At 44.2% G+C, this 19,242-nt stretch overlaps 1 protein-coding gene and 1 long non-coding RNA gene across 4 annotated transcripts in view; one reads left to right on the plus strand and one right to left on the minus strand.

Moving 5' to 3' along the window:
• The window catches only part of ZNF793 (zinc finger protein 793), a 22,156-nt gene extending 14,989 nt beyond the window's left edge, over positions 1-7,167 (minus strand). Inside the window, exons 1-2 of one of the 3 annotated variants that reach the window (XM_025366408.1) lie at positions 7,069-7,134; positions 5,709-5,847 (exon numbers count right to left, since the gene is read on the minus strand). The gene's annotated coding sequence lies outside the window, so the exon portion shown is untranslated. Of the gene's footprint in view, positions 1-5,708; positions 5,848-6,807; positions 6,926-7,012 lie in introns of those variants that run through there. The other 2 variants (XM_025366409.1, XR_003116828.1) reach the window with 2 other exon arrangements.
• On the plus strand, positions 7,028-18,769 carry LOC112612204. The gene is made up of 3 exons (XR_003116830.1): positions 7,028-7,277; positions 8,092-8,286; positions 18,713-18,769. It is a non-coding gene; the product is annotated as an uncharacterized LOC112612204 (long non-coding RNA).
• The last annotated feature ends 473 nt before the right edge of the window (positions 18,770-19,242 follow it).

A 19,242-nucleotide genomic window follows, 5' to 3' on the forward strand; every position in this document is an offset into this window, starting at 1 on the left:
AAAAAAAAAAAAAAACAAAAAAAAAAAAACAAGCATGGTCTTACATAGGAAGAACAAATAAAACTATGACACATCATAGAAACTGACAGAAATAGAAAAGAAAAAAAAAAAGCCTAGCTTGTATTTATTGAGCCCTGATCTCAACTTAGGCACTGTGCAGGTTATTTCCTCAAATTGACTCATTTATTCCTCACACTGCCCTCTAAACCGAGTCCTACTCCGTTTCTAGATAAAGACATAGTACCTGAGAGAGCTGAAGAACTAGCACACAGCAGCACTGAGATATACACCCGACTAGCCTGGCTGTGGTGCTTCGGTTTATAACTTCTTAGTCTTGCTGCCTCTCAGAGACAGATTTGCCTTCTAAAAGAGCAATGCAACATTTGATGTGCTTTTTTTTTTTTTTTCTAGACAGAGTTTCTCTCTTGTTGCCCACACTGGAGTGTAGTGGTGCGATCTCAGCCCACTGCAGCCTCCACCTCCTGCGTTCAAGGGATTCTCCTGCCTCAGCCTCCCAAGTAGCTGGGATTACAGGCACCTCCAGCTGTAGATTACTAAAATCACCTCCAGCTGTAGATACAGACTAAAATATTAAGGCAGGAAACAGTAACTGGATACATATGGTAAAACTATGATGAATGTTTTCTTCAATTTCCTTCAACAACAAGGAAAAATTAGTAATTTTCCTTTTTTATTTAAAAACGGATTTTTTCCTACTGGGGATGGCCATCTGAACATGGAGCCAAGTGTGGCAGACAAAAGCAGCGCCACCTATCCTGATTAATAAGGAAATGTGAAAAAGTTCCCTTCCTCCCTCAGCCCCAATTCCTCCCTAAAACTGAGCAACTATGGAGAGAATCCGCGTGAAGATGAAATCAATCATTATCTTTCTTGGTAAAGAGTCAATCTTAGGCTGGGCACAGTGGCTCATGCCTGTAATCCCAGCATTTTGGGAGGCCGAGGTGGGCAGATCGCTTGAGGCCAGGAGTTCAAGACCAACCTGGCCAACATGGTAAAACCCCATCTCTACTAAAAATACAAAAATTAGCTGGGTATGGTGGTACACACCTGTAGTCCCAGCTACACAGGAGGCTGAGGAAGGAGAATTGCTTGGACCTGGGAAGGAGAGGTTACAGTGAGCTGAGATCGTACCACTGTACTCCAGTGTGGGTGACAGAGCAAGAATCCAAATTAAAGAGAAAAAAAAAAGTCAATCTTAGAAAGCAGTCTTGCCCTGCAGTCAGTCACTCTTCTAACAGCATGGCAGCCATCTGATGGGCACCATCTCAGCATTGTGACATGATTGTGACTTACATACCCTTATCATCAGTCCCTAACAGTTGAACTCAAAAGTCATATTTTGCCATATAGATACCATCATCTGGATGCTCTCAGTCACAAACTTAAAACTAGATCATAGGCCGGGCACAGTGGCTTACACTTGTAATCCCAGCACTTGGGAGGCTGGGGTGGATGGATCACCTGAGGTCAGGAGTTTAAGACCAGCCTGACCAACATGGTGAAACCCCATCTCTACTAAAAATGTAAAAATTAGCCAGGCATGGTGGCGCACGCCTTTAGTCCCAGCTACTCGGGAGGCTGAGGCAGGAGAATCACCTGAATGCGGGAGGCAGAGGTTGCAGTGAGCCAAGATCGTGCCATTGTACTCCAGCCTGGGGAAGAAGTGGGAAACTCTTGTCTCAAAAAAAAAAAAAAAATTAAAAAAAACCAGATCATAGGTCTCTCATTGCCACCCATTGTGGTTTCACAAGTGAACTCAGTATCCTCTCCCTTAACTTATTCTTCCTCTTAGGTTGTAGCCTCTGTCTCCTGAAGCTGTATGTTTGAAAGCTTTGTTTAGCACATTACCTCTTATTACTTATTTTTCATAAATGTCCTAGATATTCTCAAATGTTTCATCTTCAACATAAACTGTAGAATTATTCTGTTATAATTTGGGGCAAAGAGAATACTGACAATTCTGAAAATTGTTGAGCCTTCCAATCCAAGAACAAGGCTTCAATATTTACTCAAGACTCTCTATATATCTCAAAATGTAATGTTTTATGCTTTCACATAGGTACTCCAATTTTCTTTTCTTATCTGTTACTGGACAGTCGACTGTGTTTTCAGCTACCATTCTAAATGGCATATTTTCATCCTTTTAATTACTGACTGCAATAAAAAAAAGTCATCAATCCATTTTCCTACAGTCATTTTAAACCAGCCACCTTACTGAACTTCCTTAATAACTATAATGGTTAACCTTCCAGAGCTTTGGGAATAGGCAGTTATTTCATCCACAAATACAGTTTTTTCTTGTCTTGTTCAGTACTTCTGTTTCTTATTTCATTTCCTGATGAGCTGCACTGGCAGGCACTCTAGAGGAAAGCAAGTCAAAGCAGGGACAGGTTGTTCACTTGAATGGGAAGGTATGCAGAGTTCTGCCGTTACGTCTGCTACTGACTTTTCACTTGAGACACAGGTTTTACCAAGTTAAGAAAGTATCCAAATCATTCTATTTCATTATGTTTTTTAAAGTCCAGAACAGATGTTGAATTTTATCAAATACTTTTTTCCCATCTATGAGGCGGCTATGGTATTCTCCCCTGTCCTATTAACGTGGTAAAATTCATTAGGAAATTATTTAATATTGAACTTCTCAGTCATAATGCATCATTTAACATACCGCTAATTTTGCATGTACATTCATAAGAAGGTTGGGTTATGGTTTTCTTTTGAAATGCCACCTTTTCCAGTTTTTGGAATCAATGCAACAATGTTGGCTTTATTAAAAAAAAAAAAAAAAAAAAAAACCGGCCGCAATGGTTTATTCCTTTATAAATTCCCTGGAGGAGTCTATCTATCTATTTATCTATATCTATCTGTCTAATAGTGGATGAAAGTTTGAGGTTAATTACATGATCTCAAAATCTCTTTCTACAAGATACTTAGTAATAACATAACTTTATAGTGGAGAATCCTGGTGGGCATAGCCTTGATCAAGTGATCAAAGCTAAATCAGCATTAATGTGACAAACCAACATTGTGTACCTTCTGGTATGGTACATTGAGAAGGACACATGATCACTTCTGTAGTATTCCTGTCCAAGATGTACAACATGACTCTAACCATGAGGAAAAATCAGAAAAACTCAAATTATAAAAATAACTGGCCCGTACTCCTCATACATGTCAAGGTGAAAAGAGGTTAAAAAAAAAAATGACTGAGAACATACTCCAAATTAAAGAAGTCTAAAGAGATATGACAACTAAATGTAACGTATAACACTGGATTAGAATCCTGGACCATTAAAAATAATTAACATAAATGATATTATTGAAACAAGTGGAGAAATCTAAATAAAGTCTATGCATTAGATAATAATATTTCAATGTTAACTTCCCTGCTTTCGATTATTATATTATGATTAATTATTGTGATCACATACAAAATGTATATTACCTAGGAAATATACATTAAGAGTAAAGGGTCATCATGTCCACAACTTACACAGAGAGAGAGAGAAAAAGAAAGTCTCTACACACACAGCAAAATGTTAACAATTACAGAATGGGGTGAACGGTATAACAGGAATTTCTGTATTATTATTTACTATTATTATTATTTATTATTAATATTTTTTGAAATGGAGTCTTGCTCTGTCACCAGGCTTGAATGCAGTGGCGTGATCTCAGCTCAATGCAACCTCTGACTCCCTGGTTCAAGCGATTCTCCTGCCTCAGCCTCCCAAGTAGCTGTGACTACATGCACGCGCCTCCACGCCTGGCTAATTTTTGTATTTTTAGTAGAGATGGGGTTTCACCATGTTGGCCAAGATAGTCTCAATCTCTTGACTTCGTGATCTGCCCACCTCAGCCTCCCAAAGTGCTGGGATTACAGGCACGAGCCTCCGCGCCCAGCCTATTCTTGTAACTTTTCTAAATCTGAATTTATTTAAAATCAAAACCAAAACAAAACAATAATCTCTTATGTCTGTGGAAAGGTGAGCAAGATGGGAAGATCTGTGAATTAAGGAAGAGGTTAGCTGCTTTCCCATATTGTCAGGTTGTGTGTGAGGGACAGAGGCTTCTCTGTCTGGGAGTGAATCTACCAGCAGCTTCCAGAATCCCTAAGGCAGACTCTTCCTAGAACACCCAGCATTTGTTGAGTCACCACTATGTCTTGACCCCCAAGTAGCCAGCCTCTAGAAAGGTTTTTTTTCAAGCTACTTCATTCAGGTCTCTGTAGTCAATGATCAGTCCCTAGAGAGTAAGAGATTTTGACCAAGGGACTAAAAATCCCTGTCCAAACTACCTATCGAGAAGAGTCCTTAACTGTTAGCTTCATTAATGGGACCCTCCTAGAAAACCACCTTAAAACCTCAGGGTCTAGTTCACTGTGTATGTTTTTGGCTTCCAGGGAGAATAATAGAAAAGAGGCAATCTCACATGGCCAAGCCAGAACTTCAGGTTAGAATTTCTTTGTTATTTTTGGGCCGGGCGTGGTGGCTCAAGCCTGTAATCCCAGCACTTTGGGAGGCCGAGACGGGCGGATCACGAGGTCAGGAGATCGAGACCATCCTGGCTAACACAGTGAAACCCTGTCTCTACTAAAAATACAAAAAACTAGCCGGGCGAGGTGGCGGGCGCCTGTAGTCCCAGCTACTCGGGAGGCTGAGGCAGGAGAATGGCGTAAACCCGGGAGGCGGAGCTTGCAGTGAGCTGAGATCCGGCCACTGCACTCTAGCCTGGGTGACAGAGCGAGACTCCGTCTCAAAAAAATAATAATAATAATAATAATGTGTACATATGGACATAGAAAGCAGAATAATAGACATGAGTGACTCTGAATGGAGGGAGGCTAGGAAGCGGGTAGGGAATGAGAAATTACCAGATAGGTTCAATGTACATTATTCAAGTGATAGTTACACTAAAAGCCCAGGCTTCCCCACTATGAAATATATCCAGGTAACAAAACTGCACTTATATCCCCTACATCTATTATTTTAAATCTTATTTCCATTTTATTTGCAATCCCATCTCAGCCACTTTAATAACTATTAGTTCAATTTCAATTTCAGTGATGAACAGTTTCTAAAAGTAGCTTTAAATTTTGTTTTGTGGTTGTTGTGGCTTTATCTGTCTCGAATTTTTTCTGCCAGGACTTTATAAGGAACTGATTAGTGGAGATTAAATGTGGCTATGCGTAAAATATATAGGACAAGGCAAAAAGACTCTCAGAATACAATAAATTCCAAATCTAGTTTCTCTTTCTTTGATAATTTATTTTTAAGCTGAGCCTAGATGAAAGTATTTTCTAAACACTCTGTTTGCTCTTTCAGCCAAATCTTTTACATTATCATTTTATTTTATTTTGTTTATTTGTATTTATTTATTTATTTTGAGACAGAGTCTCATTCTGTCATCCAGGCTGGAGTGCAGTGGTACAATCTCGGTTCACTGCAATCTCCACCTCCAGGGTTCAAATGATTCTCCTGCCTCAGCCTCCAGAGTAGCTGGGACCTCAGGCGCCCGCCACCACGCCCAGCTAATTTTTGTGTTTTTAGTAGAGGCAGGGTTTCACCATGTTGACCAGGCTGGTAACTCCTGACTTCAAATGATCCACCCACCTTGGCCTCCCACAGTGCTGGGATTACAGGCATGAGCCACTGCACCCAGCCTACATTATCATTTTAGATACTTACTCAGTAAATTTGTTTTCTAACCACAGGCAAGGTCACATCCATCGCCGCTGTCACAGAGTCAGAATGGATTTCCAGAAACCAGGCTCACTCTTGGGATGCTGTCACAGATGCGTATGTCATTACTTTTGCCAGAAAGAACCTTAAAGGAAACAGGAAAAAATATGCATTAGATCACTAACAAGAACAATAGAAGCCACATCTTTAATAACATGGTACTTCAGATAAATTTAGCACGTGATCCTTTCAAATTATTTTCATTATTGTGGAGAACAATAAAAAGGGTGCGGGTTCAGAAAAGAGTTTTGAGATGGGCCTTGGTGGAGAGGAACTGGCTGCTATTCAGCTAGGGAGTGTCATTTGAGTGAAATGTGTTCCCACAGATTGAGGCTTGCAGCCTCAAATCTGTGATTTTCCCATCCCCAATCTCCACATTTCAGGACCCTCAACACCAACCCTTATAAGCCTCCTAATCAGACACACATAGTGTCCCCAGTCACCGGCCTCCAATCTCCAACCCTCAGAGGTTTTCATAGTCACTGATATTCCCGTATGTTTAAATCTGACCAGGAGAGACTACTGGTCAGTAACTACAAAGCACACTGATCCGATCTGATTGCCAGTGAATTTACACCGCCCCCAATCGTGAACCCACACTGTTCGCCAATGATATCCCAACGACTGAGGATTAATTGTTGATTCTCACAGTCCCACCCCCACCCACAAGTGACAGTCCGAATAACTGAGCCTCATTGAGGCGTACCTTTAAGATAAGCACACTTGACTCTATTCTCCATTCCCTGATCTACAAAAGTCCAATCGTTATTACTCTCCGATCCTCCACCGATGATATGAAGTAAGTCTCAATCACCGATGGCCCAAAACATTTCTCCAAATATTCATCACCACTGATCCCCCTCATAACTGAACCCCAAAGTTTCCACAATCACCAATTCCGGTACCCAAACTATTACTGCCCACAGAACTTAGAACCTCCGATCACTCATCCTCTCGGTCTCAGATCATTAACTTTAAAGTTCTCTAAACCAGTGTCTGAAAAATCCCGATTGACCCCAGACCCATGAAGACCACTATAACTGACCCCATGCACCCTGAAAATCAAGACATTTCACAGAATTCGCATTTATTGATTCCCACACACTCCCAATACATCTTCTTCAGAGACTGTGCCATTGACTCCCGCCAACCTCTGCCTGCCACCACTGAGGCCCCGCGAGGCTCAGAGGTCCAATCTCTTAACCCTTCAGTCCCTTTGTCGTTGACCCTCACGGGCACCCATAACTGACCCAGTCGGCCACCGTAGTCGGCAGCTCACTATCCTTCACCAGTCCCCAGGTTTGACCGTTTCTCAAACCGACCCTTCCCATTTATGCTGCATCCGCGCCCAGAATCTGAAATTGATCGTCCTGCCACACCGCCTCATCGCGGTATAAGGTCGTCCCATCCTGAATGGCCGGTGCGCAGACTCAATTGCGACTTTGAGGCTGTCAGCGGCCACCCGGCAACGTTCCAGAGAACAGGATTCTGGGTTTCTCAAAGCTGTAATGGGAGGTATGATGGCGACGCCCGCTTGACTCCTACCGGGGGCGGCCATGTTTAAAGCTGTGCCGTACAACGGATGATTACGCCCTTTCTTTGCCCGACCAAAAGATAAGGCTATTTTAGGACAAGGAAAAGCAAGTGTCCCTGGATCCCTAAACAGAGATGTCGTCTCTGCTCTTAACTCAGCATCCCAGATGCCAAAACCTCCTGTGACTAACATGGCGGCGCCCAGACATCAATGCTGAGCTTTCTTTGTTTCCAGCAGCCTGATAAGATGGCCGCGAACATTTTTACCGCTTCTTACGTGCAATGGGTGCAGCCTCTCCTAGGAGGAGTTCCCCTATGGCAATGTGAAACTTTTTCTGAGCCAGCTCTGGGAGTTACAGAGCAGCGAAGAGACTCGCTCTTCTTTTAGGGAGACAGAGACAGCCTAAGGAGGGGGCGTGACTTCACGGAAAAGGCGGAGCCGCAAGGAAAGGGCGGGGCTGCCGCAGTGGGAAGAGATCTGAGTTCCTAGCGCATAATGGAAAGGAAATGTTGAAAGCAAGATTTTTTCCTAAGGAGGCTTGCCCGATAAGCCGACCTGAGGGAAGAATATGAGTGCAAGAAGTTTATTTGGTAGGTAGGGGATGGAGAAGTGAGACGGGAGCGATGGGAACGACTATAGAGTGCGTCGGTGAGCCGATTAGCTCGATGATCAATGAGGGCTCTGTCAGCTTGGGAACTCTGGGGGATTGTGTAGAAACAACTTCCAAATTGTCACAACCCCCAGGCCGATGAAGCTGACATATGTCTACACCATCTCTCTTCCCCATTGTTTTAGAGCCACTCCAGAGGTGTTAAAGCTCCAGCACTTCCAGCCTGCCTCATGGGAAGGTCTTAGGCTGAGTCTATAGGTGCCTGCAGTAAGAAGCCAGCGGTCTGCATATGATTGCCCAGGGGTAGTGGCTGGGTACCAACAGCATTCACTACAGGCCTGCCTTGGATACCGCCTAACGCAGTGCTCTGCATATCACAGGTATTGGAACATCTCTAGAAAAGATTGCCTTGTCTTATGAAAATGGCTTTTAAAAAAAATCCTAATTCCAACTGGTTATCCTAGCAACTGATACAATAACTGACCTCCAAAATGTTTCCCAATGATTCCTACCTCCTACTATTCACACTCTTATGGAGTTCCCTCCCACATTGTACCAGGGTTGGACTGTGAGACTAATAGAATATAGTACCAGTGATAGATGTCACTGCTGAGATTAAATATAATAATAAAAGGCACATTGACTTCTGTCTTAAAGGCTGCTGCCCCCACTTTGAGAGAAGTTAGTTGCCATGTCATGAGGATACCGAGACAGCCTATGGAGAGGCCCATGTAGCAAGGAACTAAGCCCTCCACCCAATAGCCTGGGAGGAGCTGGGGCCTTCCTATAACCAAGTGGGTCACCCTTGGAAGCACATCTCCCAGCCCCAGTCAAACCTTGAGATGACTGCAGCCCCTGCCAATTATTTGACTGCGACTGCATGAGAGACTCAGTCACAAGCACTCAGCTATAGCAGCTCCTGTATTCCTGACCCTCAGAAAGTATGTGAGATACTAAATTCTTGTTGTTTTAAGCTTCTGAGTTTAGGGTAATTTGCTATGCGTCAACAGATAACTTCAATGCTGTGTTAAATGCTACAGTTGACATTTCTTATTCTTTCTTTTTTTTTCTTGAGACGGAGTTTCACTCTTGTCGCCCAGGCTGGAGTGCATTGGTGCAATTTCGGCTCACCGCAACCTCTGCCTCCTGGGTTCAAGCGATTCTCCTGCCTCAGACTCCTGAGTAGCTGGGATTACAGGTATGCGCCACCACGCCTGGCTAATTTTGTATTTTTAGTAGAGATGGGGTTTCTGAATTCTTTAAATACAGTTTCTAAACTTGTGAGATAGTTCTGTCAGAGGGAGATTATTACCAGTTTCCTCTTTTTCCTTGTGATGGAAAAATTAAAAGCCTAGGGCACTGCTAGATTTTTAAAATTTAACAAAGATGTCAAGGGTCCTTGCTTCATTTGATTTAACATTAATGTAAGTGGTTTATATGACAACACTTTGAAGTGACTATAGTAATTAATTTAAAATCACCATTTAGGATGCGCATGGTGGCTCACACCTGTAATTCCAGCACTTTGAGTGTTGTAACCAAGTGAGTTATAGAGAAACGCCACACTCTGAGACTAATTCAGGAGTCCTTTTATTGCCAGCGACCGAAACATGGCTAGAGCTCAAAATTCTCTCGGTCCCGAAGAAGGGGCTAGATTTCTTTTTATACCGTGGTCTAAATAGGGGAGGGGGAGTATAGCTGAAGCAATTTTTACAGAAGCAGAACAAGCAAACAAATTTAAAAAGATTAACTGCTTACAGTTACAGAAAAGTAAACAGTTCCAGGTGCAGGGGCTCAAACTATCACAAAGAGATAATGCAGAGGCTTTGGGTACCATCCCCCAAGCGCGTCCCCAGGAACTGCTGGTTCAGCTTGTCTCAATATCTCATCAGTAAGCACATTCCTGGATGAGCTTGGAGTCAGCTTGCACTAGTTATGTCCTTAAGGGATGGGGGGATAAGGGGGATGCAAGTGAAGAAACAAAAATGGGGTCTGTCCAGCTCTCTCGGCTAAGAGAGACAATCAGGTTAAAACAAGGTAGAGTATCACATTCCCCACTCATGTTTTGGGGAATCAAATCATTGATTCCTCGGTTATAACGAGGGGGTTATATTGGGTCCTAAGATACATAAGTTTCACAGAAGCTATGCGCTGCTTTATAAAGTTAAGAAACCAATTTTAATATACAAGACCCGAAAACTAAACCTAACAAGAGGAGGAGAAGGGATCCTGCCAATCCAGTAATTAGAGGATTCAGCCATGGATTCCAGTTAAACATGTTTTGGTACCAGGGGTGTTATTTTCGTGTTCTTGCTGGCATCTATCTAGATTTTTTCAAAATCTTTGGAGAGGATCCTTGATGACTCCAGACTGATTGGCATAGAAACGACAACTCTCCTAGAGCTGCACATAACCCTTTTTGGGAGAGAAATAGCAGATTCAGGCCTCGGCGGTTTTGAAGGACTACTTCCGCTAGAGACTCTACCTAGGAATGCGGCATATTTATGGCTGATTGGAGATTGCTTAAATCAGCATCTACTTGTTGAGACAGGGACATTAGTCCAGCTTCTCTCTGAACCAGGGCAGCCATGCCAATGGCTGCTGATCCAGCTATGCTAAGGCTGGCCAGAAGGGGTACAAGGAGTGGGGCGGCTCGGCGAAACCTGGAATGTAATTCAGGGGGAGCGATGAGAAGTTGCCCTTCTGGCCCGCTGTACACACAGACCTAGGGGAGCACATGAACCAACACGCACAGGAGAGGCCCAGGTTCAGTCCCATTGATACAGCGAGTGAGGCCTGAAGTATGGGCCAACCAGGTATTGTTAGGTGTCTGGTAGGAGACTGAGGTGTTTAAGGAAGTAAGTAGAGATTGATTACAGGTGGCCTGAAAGGGAGAAGCAGACAAGTTATACCTGGTGCTAATTAGACAGGAGGCATTTCCTGACACGTATCCTAGTGTAAGGGCATGGGGGCGTGTACGACAAGGAAGAGAGTCAATTTTAGCCTGGCTTCTACTCCTAAACCAACATAATATGGGGGTTTTGCTTTTAGGCACAACCAACAATCTTGGGCTAGTTTAGGCTGGGTGAGATTAAGGAGGTAACGTACCCCTTCCAGAATGGACATTAGGTTGGGCTAGAGATGTGGTCATGGTAGCTGAGATTTAGGAACCTGGAGAGGCGGCGGGATGGTTAAATCGACCCTGTCTGGGTGTCTTTGGAACACAGGGTCACCTAAATCAGTTAAAGGACCAATTTGCTTAGGAGGGCTCCATGGGACCAGGATTTTTTTCTGGATGGTGAACATAGTTCCAACATCAAATCCCGAGATATAAAGCCTTAATCCCCATGACATGCCATAATACCATTGAGCCGAACCAGGGTTACGGACAGTTATAGTAAGAGGGTTACAATTTTCTATAATACACAGTCTAGGATGGGAAATGCGAGTTATGGAGAGGGTTGAGAACCGGGTTGATCCTCCAGGCTAAGTGGCTAGGGTTACACACGACCAGTGAGGGCAGAAAAACTGGTAAGAATCTCAACAACTAGAGTCAGGGTGATTTCCAGGACAGAGGTAAAAGTCAGCATTCTGGAGTCCTTTTTCTGCACCTTCAGAGCTTCCACATCCAGTCCGGCTTCCTGTGTGTCCGAACCCTGCAGCAAGGTCGATGTTCCCCACTCCCATGACCGGCAGGTGGTGGTGTTCTTCCTGGGTACTGGCAGGCTCTGGGAACAAAGCACATAAATCGACTGCAAAAGAGACTTCCTTGGAGGTTCCTGCCTTCCAAGTGGTGTTTGCAAACATACGTCCTGTTGTGAAAGAAGTGAGAAAAGAGTAGAGGGGGCAGAAGGCATAATAGGCAGAAACAAACAAAAGAGGTAAATAAAGAGAATCTGATGGCTTCCCTCGACTTAGGTGCAGTTTTAAGGGGCCTGGCCCAGGCTTGGGGACCCATGTTTCTTGCTGGGCTTTGTTGGCTTTTTTGATGCGAGAGTGATGAATCCAAGCAGAAATCCCATCCACTTTCAGAGCTGTTGGCGTGGTGAGGATGACAGTATGAAGTCCTTTCCAGGCAGGAGTGAGTCCTCCTTTCTGCAGCCTTTTAACATACACCAGGTCACCCGGCTGGAAAGAGTGGCAGGGCCCCGTCTGGTCAGGAACTGGATTGGGGTGTGCTCCCTGGACAAGCAGCTAGATGATGTGCTGTACCTGTTGGAGAGACTGCAGGTACTGTAACAAATTAGCTTGTGAGATTTCTGCTAAATGGGTATCTCTTAGCTTAGGCAAGACGGGTGGAGCCCTTCCATACATGATTTCAAAAGGTAAAAACCCAGCCCGGTAAGCGGTGCATCTTACTCTAAGAAGGGCTAAAGGAAGGAGCTTTACCCAATCCTCACCAGTCTCTAGGATTAATTTTGTAAGAGTACTTTTTAGGGTGCGGTTCATGCATTCTACCTGTCCAGAGCTCTGAGGTCAATAGGCGCGATGGAGTTTCCATTGAATGTTTAATGCCTTGCTGACCGACTGAGCTATGGATGAGGTGAAGGCTGGTCCATTATCAGACCCTATGGCAACAGGCAACCTGTGTCGAGGGATGATTTCATTTAGTAAAAGCTTATCTACCATGGTGGCAATTTCGTTTCTGGTGGCAAATGCCTCAGTTCATCCGGAAAAGGTGTCTACTAGCACCAGGAGGTATTTATACCCTCGTTTTTCTTCTGCAAAGTCAATTTCCCACTTTTCTCCTGGTGAGCCTCCCCGGAGGCGGTGGCCTGAGCTGGGCTTGGGACCTTGTTTGGCGTTTACCTGAGCACAAGCCGTACACAGGAGAGCTGCTTGGTTAGTTAAGTCCTGAAGGTGAGGGATCTTGAAATGGCTCCTTAGAAGCTGGGCCAGTTTTACTCCGCCCAAATGGGTGGTAGAATGCAGACGATTGATTAAAGTTTCCTGAGGGCTCAGGGCATGAAAATTCTGGAATCAGGAAGAATCCACCAACCTTCTTGATTTTCACTGGCTTGAAGATCTGAATCTTGTATTTCTTCTTCTGGGGAGTATTCTGGGTGGTCTGGTAAGTCAGACTGCAGAAAGGACACAGCGGGCAGTAGGGTCAAAGGCGAGACTGGGAGCCGAGCTGCCCCTCGCGCTGCAGAGTCGGCTCTTTGGTTACCACGGGCAACGGCCATGTCTTCTCATTGATGTCCTTTGTAGTGAATTACAGCCACCTGCTGAGGAAGCCAAACAGAGATGCACCACGACGCCCGGCTAATTTTTGTATTTTTAGTAGAGATGGGGTTTTACCATATTAGCCAGGCTGTTCTCGAACTCCTGGCCTCAAGTGATTCGCCTACCTCAGCCTCCCAAAATGCTGGGATTACAGGCGTAAGCCACTGCGCCTGGCTGGGGCTATTGACTTCAAAGATAATTTAGGGGGTGAGGAAAATGTTCTATGTATTGTTTTAGGTGGTGGTTTCATGGGCCTATGTAATTGTCAAGACTCATCAAAGTGAACACTTATTTGTGTTATTATATGTAAATTATACCTTCATTTTTAAAAGAAAAAGCATACTGTTGAGAGTATTGAGTAGTGATGTGGGCCAGGGAACAGAGAGGGAGTAGAAAAGAAGTAACAGAACTTTATCATAGTCTGCAGAAAGATAGGACCCTGCCAAGGTCATCATCAGCATTTACGGCCTGTGACAGGGCGATTCCTCTAGGCAGAGGAATTCGAGAAAGGAGCCTCTAGGCAGACTTAGCTCCAAGGCTCTGGGCTAACCCAACCTGCACTGACCATCAGTGCTCACTTGTTCCAGTGAGCTTATGCCTATAGGTCCAAGCCTTGAACTACATGTGGTGGCCCTGGACACTGTCATCATTTAAAAGGATACAGGCCCCAAATTTGGCCTAAAAGGAGGCACAGCGCTTCCTTGCTCTGGAGCAGAAAGGACCTTACCTGGGCCTGAGTGTTGTTTGTTTGTTGTAGGGGAAAGAAAGAGAGATCAGACTGTTACTGTGTTTATGTAGAAAAAGGAAGACATAAGAAACTTCATTTTGATCTGTACTAAGAAAAATTCTGCCTTGAGATGCTGTTAATCTGTAACCCTAGCCCCAACCCTGTGCTTGTAGAAACATGTGCTGTATTGACTCAAGGTTTAATGGATTTAGGCCTGTGCAGGATGTGCTTTGTGAAAAATGTGTTTGCAGGCAGTATGTTTGGTAAAAGTCATTGCCATTCTCCAGTCTCGAGTACCCAGGGACACAATGCACTGCGGAAGGCCACAGGGACCTCTGCCCAAGAAAGCCTGGGTGTTGTCCAAGGTTTCTCCCCACTGAGACAGTCTGAGATATGGCCTCGTGGGAAGGGAAAGACCTGACCGTCCCCCAGCCCAACACCTGTAAAGGGTCTGTGCTGAGGAGGATTAGTGAAAGAGGAAGTCCTCTTTGCAGTTGAGATAAGAGGAAGGCATCTGTCTCCTGCTCATCCCTAGGAATGGAATGTCTTAGTATAAAACCCGATCGTACATTCTATTTACTGAGATAGGAGAAACCGCCTTGTGGCTGGAGGTGAGACGTGCTGGCGGCAATACTGCTCTTTACTGAGCAGTTTGATGTTTGTGTAAAGTTAAACATAAATCTGGCCTATGTGCACATCGAGGCACAGCACCTTTCCTTAAACTTATTTATGACACACAGTCCTTTGCTCATATGTTTTCCTGCTGACCCTCTCCTTACCATTACCCTATAGTCCTGCCACATCCCCCTGAGATAGTAGAGATAGTGATCAATAAATACGGAGGGAACTCAGAGACTGGGGACGGTGCGGGTCCTCTGTATGCTGAGCGCCGGTCCCCTGGGCCCACTTTTCTTTCTCTATACTTTGTCTCTGTGTCTTTTTTTCTTTTTTCTTTTTTTTTTTTTTGAGAAGGAGTTTCACTCTTGTCTCCCAGGCTTGAGTGCAATGGTGTAATCTCGGCTCACGACAACCTCTGCCTCCCGAGTTCAAGTGATTCTTCTGCCTCGGCCTCCCAAGTAGCTGGGATTACAAGCATGTGCCACCATGCCCATCTAATTTTGTATTTTTTAGTAGAGACAGGGTTTCGCCATGTTGGTCAGGCTGGTAAACTCCCAACCTCAGGTGATCTACCTGCCTTGGCCTCCCAAAGTGTTGGGATTACAGGTGTGAGCCACCGCGCCTGGCGTCTCTGTGTCTTATTTCTTTTCTCAGTCTCTTGTCTCCATCTTGTGAGAAATACCCACAGGTGTGGAGGGGCAGGCCCCCTTCAGTTTGTTGTTTTTTTATTTTTATTTTTATTTTTTGGTGTTTTGTCTGGTTTAGTTTGACTTTTTGGGTTTTTTTTTTTTTAGAGACAGGATCTCACTCTGTTGTCCAGGCTAGAGTGCAGTGGCACCATCATGGCTCACGGCAACCTTGAACTCCTGGCCTCAAGTGATTCCCCTGCCTCAGCCTCCCAAGTAGCTGGAACTACTGGCACACACCACCATGCCCAGCTAATTTATTTTTATTTTTTTGTAGAGATGGGGACTTGCCATCTTTCCCAGGCTGTGGCCTGAGTGTTAATAGGAATGTAGCTTGGCATGAGTGTAGGGTGCTCTGGATCTGGGTGGGATGTGGCCATCTCCTGGATCAAGTTGATCATGGGAGTAGCCTGGGATGAGGAGAGGCCACAGCCCATCCTGTCCTGAGATTATGTGGAGGCGGGGAGAGCACAGGGGCAAGGGTGAAACAAGTATCAAAGTATAATTTTCAAAAACTTGTAATTTTTAACTCTTTTACAGATATTCAAAGATTCATATCACTTATTAGCAAGGGAATTGGAAATTGATTTCCAAGTGAACAGGTATATACATTTTTTTCAGTGAAAAATAATAGAATATTTGAATAAGATTGCAAAGTTAGATATAAAAACTATTTAATATCCCTACAGGGCAATAAAACCATACCTTTAAGGTTATTTCTTCCGCACAGAATCAATTTGTAGCTATACCAGATGAATATATGAAAATGCATCAATTGTCTGCAAGTTAACATCTATTTTTACACGACCTACATCCTAATCAATAACAGAGTCAATCAAATAAAGGTTCATTACACCAGAGCAATGAATTCTCAACCCGGGGCAGTTTTAAGCCCCAGGGGACATTTGGCAATGCCTGAAGATGATTTTGGTTGTCACAATGGTGGGGGTAGGATACTACTGGCATCTAGTAGAAAGAGGCCAAGAATGCTTCCAGTCACTCTGTGATGTAGAGAAGAATCCTCTGTAACAAAGGATTATCTGGCCCAAAATGTGAATGGTGCTGACTGTGGGAAAACCAGTCCCTAGAACAGTTTGTTAGACTGTGTTGTAGTATGACTTTGCAAGGATACACGGGATAACAAAATAATATATTTTCCTTATTTCCTAGTGTCATGTGGTGCAAGGTTAAAGATAACCAGGGGCACACATGCTTGTATCTTGCCACAATGTCAGCCTTTTATTGATGCTAGTTCAATCACAGCAACGTGAGCTACGTGGAGTTCCCAAGGAGGCATTCTCCTTAGTACTTCCCCTTCACTCCGGAGGCAGAGCAGCGGCACACAGGTTCAAGATACTCCAGAAGTCAGTCAATATTGCAAAGCATATATAATAGTGTACCTTTTTTTTGGTGGGGGGGGACAGAGTCTCACTCTGTTGTCCAAACTGAAGTGCAGTGGCGTGATCTCAGCTCACCACAACCTCTGCCTCCCGGGTTCAAGTGATTCTCCTGCCTCAGCCTCCCGAGTAGGTGGGACTACAGGTATGCACCACCATGCCCAGCTAATTTTTTTCTATTTTTAGTAGAGACAGGGTTTCACTATGTTGGCCAGGCTGGTCTCGAACTCCTGACCTCGTGATCCACCTGCCTCAGCCTCCCTAAGTGCTGGGATTACAGGTGTAAGCCACCACACCCAGCCAATAGTATACTTAATATATAAACGTTCTTGGTGAGACATTCTACAACAAACAAACGAATATTTAACATCAAGAGGAAAAAGAGATAGGAGAAAGGGTTAAGGAACCAGTCCATGGGCAAAGACAAAAGAGGTCCTAGTCTGGACTTAGGCAGTCCATCAGTCTTGCAAGAAAGAATTTTTGATGTGGCACAGCCTTCCACAGCAGATGCCAAGTTCTTATCACAAGTAACTACAAGATAGTGTCAGTTAAGATGGCCTTTTCATGCTGCTGAAGGCCTAATCTTTATTGTTACAGAGTCCTCTGGAGAGAACTGATGGTGGAAGAATGTGCTTGTTCATGTGCTTAACTGGTTGGATGCAGTCTTTATTCTTTTTTAATTAAGCAAAATATCTTGTTGGCAAAGTGTTCTATGAAAAATGAAATGGAGTCTTTTTCTAAGATGGAGTTAGGTATGTCAAAGGTGCTCTATACACCTAGTTTCTGATAACTTATTATTTTTTTTTTTGAGACGGAGTCTCACTCTGTTGTCCAGGCTGGAGTGCAGTGGTGCGATTTTGGCTCACTGCAGCCTCTGCCTTCCAGCTTCAAGTGATTCTCCTGCCCTAGCCTCCTGAGTAGCTGGGACTACAGGCGCACACCACCATGCCTGGCTAATTTTTGTATTTTTAGTAGAGACGGGATTTCACCATGTCGGCCAGGCTGGTTTCGAACTCCTGACCTCAGGTGATCTGCCCTCCTCAGCCTGCCAAAGTGCTGGGATTACAGGCGTGAGCCACCACGCCCAGCCTGGTTGTTCTCAATTCTAACTACATCTTAAAATCACCCAAAGAGATTTTTAAAATCCCAATTCTTGGGCTCCACCTCCAGAAGTTCTGGTTTGATTTTCCTGGGGTAAAGCCCTGTTTTTATTTTTTTCCTTTTTATATTTCACCAGGTATGGGAAGCTGTGGATTCATAACCTGAGTAAATTAAGGAATTTCACATTATGAACTCAATTTGAGATGGGCTGGACTGGTGATACCTGGAAGGGGTAAATGAGAATCCACTCTGGAGGCACCTTATACCTCAGGGAGCATCCACAAATCATTTTTCAGGAACAGTGACGAGCAAGTTGTCACAGATATCCAGCATGCAAGGGGACAGAACCACATGAATAAGATCAAATAGAAACAACAGATAGTATAAGCAGATTCATCTAAACTGAGTAGCTTTGAACTAGGGATGTTGCTTTGGTTTGGGTTCAAGGCCCCCATTCAACATCTCTTAGCCCACAATGGTGAGTCTTCAAGACATATGAATATACATTACAGTGACAGCTAGCCCTTGGTATCTGCCGGCACGTAGATACCATTGCACCACTAATTTCCCATAGAACCTACCCCTCCTCCAAAGTCTTTATAGGAGCTGTAGTAGTTGCCTCTGTTTAGATCATGGGTTTTATTTCCCACTGTGTCCTCTATATGTGGTGCTAGATATTATTATTATTATTTTTTTTTTTTTTGAGACGGAGCCTCGCTCTGTCGCCCAAGCTGGAGTGCAGTGGTGCAATCTTGGCTTACTGCAAGCTCTGCCTCCTGGGCTCACACCATTCTCCCACCTCAGCCTCTTGAGTAGCTGGGACCACGGGCGCCCACCACCACGCCCGGCTAATTTTTGAAAATATTTTTAGTAGAGACGGGGTTTCACTGTGTTAGCCAGGATGGTCTCGATCTCCTGAACTCGTGATTCACCCACCTCAGCCTCCCAAAGTGCTGGGATTACAGGCGTGAGCCACTGCGCCAAGCCAATATTGTTTATTTCTAATCAGCACTAATTTCTACCTCTTTTTGTGCTCTTACCTTTGTTTCAGGGGCTGGAAACCTAACAATTTCACTTCCTAGACTACTTGCTAAAAGTCACCTAAAAAGTCAAAAGTAAAAAAAAAAAAAAAAAAGACACTGGGCTATAGCTCAGATTACACAAGTATCTCTAGCTAAAGGATATGAATGAGTGAATGAGGCAAAATAGGGAAGAGAAGAAGGGCTTTAATTTATTTTATTTTATTTTATTTTATTTTTTAGACAGAGTCTGGCTCTGTTGCCCAAGCTGGAGAGCAGTGGCGTGATTTCGGCTCACTGCTGCCTCTGCCTCCTGGGTCCGGGTTCAAGCAATTCTCCTGCCTCAGCCTCCCAAGTAGCTGGGATTACAGGCACACACCACCATGCCCAGCTAATTTTTGTATTTTTAGTAGAGACGGGGTTTCACCATGTTGGCCAGGCTGGTCTTGAACTCCTGACCTTGTGATCCACCCACCTCGACCTCCCAAAGTGCTGGGATTACAGGCATGAGCCACTACGTCTGGCAGGGCTTTAATTTTTATCTACTGCTTTAACTTTCACT

This window comes from Theropithecus gelada, chromosome 19, assembly GCF_003255815.1.
Source record: "Theropithecus gelada isolate Dixy chromosome 19, Tgel_1.0, whole genome shotgun sequence".
Classification (NCBI taxonomy): Eukaryota; Metazoa; Chordata; class Mammalia; order Primates; family Cercopithecidae; genus Theropithecus; species Theropithecus gelada.